This window comes from Leucopleurus acutus, assembly GCF_964270905.1.
Source record: "Leucopleurus acutus genome assembly, chromosome: 3".
NCBI classification, from domain to species: domain Eukaryota; kingdom Metazoa; phylum Chordata; class Mammalia; order Artiodactyla; family Delphinidae; genus Leucopleurus; species Leucopleurus acutus.
The window spans coordinates 10203142-10212647 of record NC_139145.1 but is presented as its reverse complement, the minus strand read 5'-3'; the positions used below and the strand labels follow the sequence as shown (position 1 = coordinate 10212647).

Here is a 9506-nt window from a genome sequence, read left to right as displayed (position 1 = left end):
GAAGCCCGTGCGCCTAGAGCCCGTGCTCCCAACAAGAGAAGCCAGCGCAATGAGAAGCCCGTGCACCACAACGAAGAGTAGCCCCCGCTCGCTGCAACCAGAGAAAGCCTGCGCACAGCAATGAAGACCCAACGCAGCCAAAAAGAAAAAAAAAAGAAAAGAAAAGAAAGGGTCTCATAAGCACTGAGCTTGTGACCCTCTGCTGAGCTGCCCATTGTGCCTTTGACCCTAGAACTAGCACCCCATCGGGTTGGCATGCCTACCAGCACCACTGTGTGCAATGATGGAGCAAAACCTGTCCTGGTTTATGCCTCCTGCAGGAGGGTGGCCTGTTCTCTCTTCAGTCCATTAAAGGATGCTGTGGTCTTGGAAGAGGTCACTACTCCCCCAGATGGAGACTTCCCTCGGGAGTTTCTTGGGATTAACTGAATGCATAGCTCTGGGGTGTGCATAGACATTAAGGATGACAATATGCATTTGTGCATGATGAGCTCAGTGGAGAGTTGCTGCTCTTCATCCCTTGTGATATCCCTGATAAATGACCAAACCACACAGCTAACCAAACATCAGAGAGTCATCTTGATACTGGCCAAAAATTGGCCCCATCTACATGTATTCACAGCCTTTTGGACGATGTCCAAGAATTGCCCCTTTGTATTAAAAGAAATGTTGGGATCTCTTGATTTAGAGATACCCAAAGTAGAATTCAGGGTTATTCTCATCTGTACATATACTAGGTCCACAATATAGGGACTCACCAGGACACTCTTATCCATGTTGGAGTCCCAGACATGACTGGTAGTAACCGTGGCACTTCTCAGAAAATACAGTGCTGCTCTCCAACATGACATTCAGTTGAAGTTTCACTTCCGTTAACAGGTCTCAGGCTCATGGAGCACCATACTGGCTTATTGAAATAAGTTCAAATCAGTTGTATGAAAGGTGTCCCGTTTTGGTCATCAGTCATCAGGGGTGAATTGCAATGAGTCTGTCTTCAACTTTTTTTTTTTTTTCTAATTCAGTTTTCTTTTGGAGCAATTTTAGGCTTACAGAAAAAGAAATCTAGAGAGTACAGAGAGTTCCCACATAACCACTCTGCATCCACGCAGTTTACACTATTTTTAAATCTTGTGTGTGGAACATTTGTTAAAATTGTTCAGTGAATGTTGATACATTAAAGTATACAGTTTACAGTAGCATTGACTCCTTGTGTTAAAAGGTCTATAGATCCTGGCAAATGTTTAATGACATATATCTTTCATTTCATTTCTGTATCCTATAGCGTAGTTTCATTTCCCTAAAAATCCTATATGCCCAACCTATTCATTCATTCTTCCCTTGAACCCTCAAATCCTTCACAATCAGAGATTTTTTTCTTGGCTCATAGTTTTGTCTTTTCCAGATTGTCACATACTTGGAATCATACCGTGTGTAGCTTTGTGAGATTAGCTTCTTTCACTTAGCAGTATACTTTTTTTTTTTTAATTCGGCTGCACGGCATGGGGAATCATACTTCCCTGACCAGGGATCGAACCCATGCCCCCTGCATTGGGAGCACGGAGTCTTAACCACTGGACCACCAGGGAAGTCCCTTTTGGGTTCCTCCATGTGTTTTCATGGCTTGATACCTTATTTCCTTTGGTATCCTTCAACCTTGCTCTGCTCTTATTAATTCCAAGAGTAATCTCTGTTGTAGATTCTTTCAGATCTTTTACATAGACAGTCATGTCATATAGAACAAAGACAGTTTTATTTCTTGCTTCCCAATCTGTATATCTTTTATTTCCTTTTCTTTTCTTACTGCATTGACTAGGGCTTCTAGTACAATGTGTTTTGTTTTTATTTTTTTCTGTGTGTGTGTGTTGTTTGTAGTACAGTGTTGAATAGGAGTGGTGAGAGGGATCTTCTTGCTCTGTTCCATTCCTGTCTTACCAGTAAAGCATCTAGTTTCCCACCACTAAGTATGATGTTAGCTCCAGGTGTCATGTAAATGTTCTTTCTCAAAAAGAGAGGGTTCCCCTCTATTATTAGTTTGTCATCATAAATGGATATTGGATGGTGTCAAGTCCTTTTTCATGTCCATTTCCCCCTTCTTTCATTTCTGATATGAGTAATTTCTGTCTTCCCTCCTTTCTCTATTATGTTGACTAGATACTTATCACTTTTATTAAATTGATCTCATCAAAGGACGGCTTTTGGTGTTGAAAAGAGAAGAGTGTTTTTTTCCAATATATTTTAAATAATTTCAGATTTTTTGCTCCTTTAAATATTTCCACATTCTTTGATCTTCCAATCAAGCTTTTCCTCAAAAGCACCACCAACTGTTTAATTTCTGTTTCCTGAGAGGTTTAGTTTTCCACTAATGGCTTCACAAGATCCACATCAAAACTCCACCAGCTTTCCATTTTCCATTACCACCAGTTCTTCATCTTTGCCATTATTTGGTGTTCTGAAGGTTTGTAATTTTAGCCATTGTAGGAAGTGTCGGGTGATATCTCATTCTTTTATTTTCAGTTTCCTGGTAATATATTAAGAATTTTTCATGTGCTTATTTACCATCTGTATATTGTCAATAAAATGTGTGTTCAGATCTTTTGCTCATTTTTAATTAGGTTGTTTTCTTTTTGTTCAGTTTTAAGAGTCCTTTGGATGTTTTGGATACCAGCGCTTTATCATATAGATGATTTCCAAGGATTTTCTGCCGGTCTGTGGCTTGTGTTTTCATTCTCTTAGCACTGTGTTTCACTGAGCAGGAGTTTCTCGTTTTAATGAAGTCAAAGTTATTTTTATCTTTTGGATCTTGCATTTGCTTTTGTATCTAAAAATTAATCACCAAAACCAAGGTCACCTAGATTTTCTCATATGTTATCTTTTTGGAATGTTGTAGTTTTACATTTTACACTAACTACTCTGACCCATTTTGGGTTAATTTTTATGAAAGGTTTTAAATCTCTGTCTAGATTCATTTCTTCGTTCTGCATGTGGATATCCAATTTTTCCAGCATTATTTGTTGAAAAGACTAAATTTTTTCTAAATTAAATATTGCCTTTGGTCCTTCATCAAAGTTGAGTTCAGTATTATGTGTGGATCTGTAGGAAAGCACTTGACTTGTGCATGTTAATGTTTTAATCTTCAGCCTTCCTCTACTCTCTTAGTAGTTCAAGGTCTTTTTTTTTTTTTTTGCTCTTGGAATTCTTTGAGGTTTTCTCCAAAGACAATCTTGTCATATGCCAGCCAAGGCAGTTTTATTTCTTCTCATTTTTTATCCTTTTTATTTACTTTTCCTGTCTGATTGCATTAGCTAAAAATTCCAGTATAAGATTGTAAAGGAATGGTGAGAGGGGACATCCTTGCCTTCTTCTTGATGTTACCGGAAAGCATCTAGGTCTTTCTGTATAGTCCATTTATATTAAACAAGAGGCCAGTTGATGTAGAAGTAGATGTGGGCAGAGGGGAAGCATTCTCTAGGACACTGATTTGATCTCAATCTTTTAGTGATCCTGTATCTCTGGGTTTGACTTTCTGTGATACAATGAGAAAGATGTTTGGTCTTTGTCCCGCATTCCTAGCAAAAACTTTTGAAGTCCTTGGAATGACTTGAGTAATAAGGGTGATAGAGTGTCTTCTGTTTTAAGTAAATTATGAAACCTGATGGTGTGTCAAGGAAATCTATGATTTGTAGACGGCTGAGTAGAAACGTTGGTAACCAAAGCACGCCATTTGTGTCTGGCATCTGAAGTAGAGGCATTGTCTAGTACTGAGCGCTTAAATCTATAGAGTGTAACATATGTGAGTTAGTGTTAGAATTGAATTGAACTGTTGGACATCTATTTGGTGACAGAGAGTTGGAGAAGTGGCATTGGGACACCACATATTTGTTGTTAGGAGGGGAAAAAAACACTATTATCCTCAGAGGTGCCCCCACCTTTGAGAGCAGAAAATGCTAAAAGAGACTCACGTTGGCTATTTCCCTACAGCCACAGGTCTGTTAGGCTCTAGCAAAATCCCAGTTAGTTGCGCGCTTGTGAAATAGATTGTTTTCAGGACAGGCTTGTTAAAAAGAAGAAACTATTCTGGGTATATTTTTATTTATTTATTTATTTTTATTTGTTTATTTTTACAGTTGATTTACAGTATTATATTAGTTTCAGGTGTACAGCATAGTGATTCAGTATTTTTATAAAAATATGGAACACTTCATTAATTTGCATGTCATCCTGCTGATCTCTGTATTGTTCCAATTTTATTTAAAAATTTTTATTGGAGTACAGTTGATTTACAATGTTGTTTTAGTTTCAGGTGTCTGGGTATACTTTTTTGTTTCTATTTCTAATTTGGAGACAGCAGTTTACCCTGTGACCTCAGTTCTCTGGTGGAAGAGTTGTTGCTTTTAAGTTTCTTGGCTTTTTTTCTTCTGAGGACTAGAAGGTACCAGAAGCTGACTTCCAAGCTCCTTAGATACCAGACCATAGATAAGAAGTCTCTGACTCCTTTTTTTGATGTTTGACTGCTAACAACTTTAAACCTTACTTCCTCTTTCTTTCATCTACTTGTGCCCACATCTGTATATGGTGATAAGAAAACCTCAGTCTCCCTTCCTTTGATTCTGGCAAGTGATTGAATCCACAGAAGGCCTTGCTCGTGTACTTCAATTCTCACCCTATACCATCCCCTAAGCTCAATAAAAAACCCAGGCCAGGCTCCTTTCCTTCTTTCCTTGATGTCTCAAGGCATTTTTCACCTTCTTCAGAGGCTTCCTTTCCTTTTCCCAAACACTTCCACTATAGAAGTAAGAAACCCCTTTCATGCTCTTTACGTGTGTATGTGTTATCATCAGTGCAGACATCTGAACTAAATCTCGGGCGAGGCTTCATCTGTCTTTGCAGGAGACCATAACAGTTACAGAATAGGTAACATGCTGCACTTTTTGCAGTACTCTTTGCTTTACTGTTTTCTTGATAAAACCTTCAGATCTGTTGATATTAGTGTATGCCACCCTTGTATATCTCTCCAAGTGCAACTATGCAATAAATTCTGTGGACATTGTTGGGAATTGCTGGGCTGTAAATAGTGATCAAGTTCATATTCACAGGAAATAGCAATGGAGTATATCACTTGGCCATTCCATTCCTCCATTTGTGCATAATTTAATGACTTTTTCCCCCAATGGTCTTCAACACTTGGGATTTTCTTTTTCTTCTTCTTCTTTTTTTTTTTTTTCTTGGCTGCTTTGAGTCTTCGTTGCTGCGCGCGGGCTTTCTCTAGTTGTGGCAAGTGGGGGCTACTCTTCGTTGCAGTGCGCAGGCTTCTCATTGCAGTGGCTTCTCTTGTGGAGCATGGGCTCTAGGGCACGCAGGCTTCAGTAGTTGTGGCATGCAGGCTCAGTAGTTGTGGAGCACAGGCTTAGTTGCTCCGTGGCATGTGGGATCTTCTCAGACCAGGGAATTGAACCTGTTCCCCTGCACTGGCAGGCAGATTCTTAACCACTGCACCACCAGGGAAGTCCCAACACTTAGATTATTAAATTGACTAAGTTTTGTTCTAATCACTGTGAAATGGGATTTACTGGACATATTAGTGTCCTATTACCCAGTTGCCAAGGTGATAGACATTTTTTCATATATTATCCTTTTCATATCTGTTAAATATGTTTTGCTTCTTTTTCCATTTTAAAATTGTCTCTGTTCATTTTAACTCTACAAAGTAGCCCTTTTCTATATCTGTGTGCATTGCAGATATTTTCCTTTTTATGTTTTTTTTTTTTTTTTTTTTTTTTTTTGCGGTACGCGGGCCTCTCACTGTTGTGGCCTCTCCCGTTGTGGAGCACAGGCTCCGGACGCACAGGCTCAGCGGCCATGGCTTACGGGCCCAGCTGCTCCACGGCATGCGGGATATTTCCGAACGGGGACACGAACCCATGTCCCCTGCATCGGCAGGTGGACTCTCAACCACTGCACCACCAGGGAAGCCCTATGTATCTTTTAACTACCTTAATTTTAATACATTTGAATTTGTCTTTGTCTTTATAGATCATTCTTTTGCTTATATGAGATACTCTTTCTATTCTTCTATCAATAAAACATTTACCTGTGACTTCTAAAAGTGGCCTAGTTTTATCTTTCACATTTAAATCTACAATGAGAAGGCCATTGTCTATGGAATGAAGGGAAATATGCTGCATTTTTCCAACTGGATAATAGTTTGTCCCTTATGTAGTCAAGTGTTCATGATATTTGCCACTACTCTCCTATTCTGTCCTTGAACAACTTTCCATATTAAATGCTGGTCTATGGAAGACACTTTTCCTTTCCTTTATTCTGTTTGTTTTTCTTTCTGCTAATACTTGTATCCTCTGAATTACCATAGAGGTGTGTTAGGTAGACTGCCATGTTTTTCCATAGAAGACTTTGTCCATTTTTGGACATTCCTTCTTTGTATTAGGTTTGGAGGAGTAGCTTTTATCGAGTCCTAAAAACTGTTTTAGGTATTTGCGAATACCTAAATAATAAATGTATCATTTGGGAGAGATGACATCTGGGTGACGCTGAATTCTTTCTAAGAACACATGCCATCATTTTACTTACTTCAGTCTACTTTAACATTACCCAATAATTAAAAAAAATTTTTTTACATGAGGATCATTAAATATTTTGTATTAGTCTTGTTTAGTATTGAATTAAATTTGGTGTGGAGGAAACCAGAAGCAAGCTCTCAAATGTTGTCTCTTGGTGTTACCACGTAGGATGGGCTCAGTTCTCCAAGTAACAGATTAGAGACTCAGTGACCATAGTTGTTTAGGGAGGTGGGTGCTGATCAGGTAGGCACCTTCTGCTGAACATGACACAAAATTACCACTCTCCAAAGGAAAACAGGAGTTTACCATATACACTTTAGGCTCACTGAGGCACTTTTATCTGTAAGGTTGGTCAGCTTACTCCCAAAAATCACAGATCCCAGATACTAGTGAAAGATGAAATTTGTGGGCAAGCATTTCTAAGGCTAAGCATTCTTGGGCCTGCTAATGTTCACTGTCTTTTGCACACTAGGTAGTTGGATTTTGTTATGAGCAAGTGCTGTTGTTCCAGTGAAGAAAGAGTAATTAGGGCTGCCCTAGGCCACTCCTCTTACTCCCTGGACCCACAACAAGAGAGATGTTCCTTCGTTGATGTTGCTCTACCAAACAAGCTAATTCTAGCATCAGAATTGATGGATGGGAGCCTTTTTTCTGTTCCCTTCACATGGACGTCAACGGGTAATTGGTCTCTTTCAGGGACCAGCATTTAGGAAATTATGCCACTGGGGAATTCCTATACCTAGGATGGGCTGTCATGCTGCTGTGCCCCACCTGGGAGCTCAGAAATGAGAGAAAGTGGGAGGACAGCCTCTAGAGTGGCTGGTCAGGTATCACTTGCTGATATAAGAGAAAAGGGTTTTGTGGTTTTTTTTGAGAAAGCACTGTTGAACTCTTTATGTATTTTTATAATTTGTGCAAATTCACCATGAAACCATTGAAGCTTTTAATGAAGCCCTTGCAAACTTTGTCTTAACCTGTTCCCCAAGGTCATCAAGGCCCAGATTATAGTTGTATGATTCTGCCAAAATGAGGTCTTCTGTGATCTTATCATCTTAGTATGGGTGTTCTAAAAATTGTTCAGAAGCCATCCCAAGGCACATGAATGTAGGGATTTTGTGGAGGTGTGAGTTGTCCTGTTTTCCTCCTCATGTCTCGGCTCTGACTCTGAATAACTTCCTAGCCCCATGAAATGAGACAGAGAAAGGAAAGCAAAACTGAGTATGTGATAAATATTATATAAATTTTAATTTATCCTCCTCCACAAGAATATTTTCATTCACCCACCTGGATCTGACTACTTCTGTTAGCCTGGAGTACTTCAGGACAATATGACTAGCTGGATCTTGTTACAGGTTGGATTTCCACAGGACTTTTGGCCTCGTGTCTGATGATGAGAATAGAAAGAAAACCTTCCAGTTCTTCACTGTGTTGTTATTTGTTAAAACCTCATGCAGATGGGAACCTGTGCTCGTATAGTGCTGCACGATATGGTGGGTACTAAAGAGGGAATGAGAAAGTTTTTATCAGAATGAACCGGTGTGCTTAAAATGGATTATTTCTTTCATCTGTATAGCAAGTTTCTCTTATTTCTCCAAGGTGCTCTATGTCTTGACAGAAAGGAATAAAGACTTGAAGTGATCACAGTACAAATGTAGCAGTAAATTCCTTGTGTTCATGATGCTCTTGAATTCATGAGGGAGTGTCACCATAGAGTAAGAGTTCTAATGACAAAGTTATAGAATAAATGTTTGGAGACCGCAGAGTCATATGTGAACTTCCTATGAATTGAGTATAGATTGCTGGTGCTCTTCATTCTGTCCATTCTCTCACATACGTATTTGGGATGTTTTAGGATTCAGTGACCTTTGAGGATGTGAGTGTGAAGTTCACCACAGAGGAGTGGGCTCTGCTGGATCTATCCCAGAAGAAACTCTACAGAGATGTGATGCAGGAAACCTTTAAGAACTTGACCTCAATAGGTAAGGATGATGACATTCTTACTTAATTACTTAGTCAATTAGAGAACCAGTGTTGCTTGCTTTTCAACATTTTCAATAGGTGAAATGTGGAAAGGGACTACATTAGTAAATAAACCAGGCATGGTCATAGTTCATCATGGACCTGTCATGTAACAACTTTTCTCTGATATTTTATAACTTATAATGATTTTTGTTGTTGTTGGTCTGCATTTTAGGAGAAAAATGGGAAGACCCTGATACTGAAGATCAGTATGAAAATCATGGGACAAATCTAAGGTGAGTTATACTCACACAAGAAAGCAATGTCCCGTGACAGAATGTTAGTATGCCATGATATTTTTTGTTTTATTCAAGTACAGTTGATTTACAATGTTGTGTTAGTTTCAGGTGTACAGCAAAGTGATTCAGTTATACGTATATATATATCCATTCTCTTTCCAATTCTTTTCCATTATAGGGTATTCCAAGATATTGAATATGGTTCCCTGTGCTATACAGCAAGTCTTTGTTGTTTATCTGTTTTATATAGAGTAGTGTGTATCTGTTAATCTCAAATTCCCAATTTATCCCTCCCCCACCCTTTCCCCTTTGGTAACCATAGTTTGTTTTCTATGTCTGTGAGTCTATTTCTGCTTTATAAATAAGTTCATTTGTATCATTTTTTTGGATTCCACGTGTAAGTGATACCACATTTTCTTTATCCATTCATCCGTGATGGACATTTAGGTTACTTCCATGTCTTGGGTGTTGTAAATAGTGCTGCTATGAATACTGGGTGCATGTTTCTTTTCGAATTAGAGTTTTTGTCTTTTCCAGATATATGCCCAGGAGTGGGATTGCTGGATCATATGGTAATTCTATTTTTACTTTTTTATGGAACCTCCATACTGTTCTCCAGAGTGGCTGCACCAATTAACATTCCTACCAGCAGTGTAGGAGGGTTCCCTTTTCT

General features: G+C 38.9%; 1 long non-coding RNA gene across 1 annotated transcript; it reads left to right on the top strand.

Annotated features, from left to right (window-relative positions):
* Positions 1-7933: 7933 nt before the first annotated feature.
* LOC309958824 lies at positions 7934-8944 on the top strand. Its single transcript, XR_014326059.1, has 3 exons — positions 7934-8065; positions 8428-8554; positions 8770-8944. It is a non-coding gene; the product is annotated as an uncharacterized lncRNA (long non-coding RNA).
* The last annotated feature ends 562 nt before the right edge of the window (positions 8945-9506 follow it).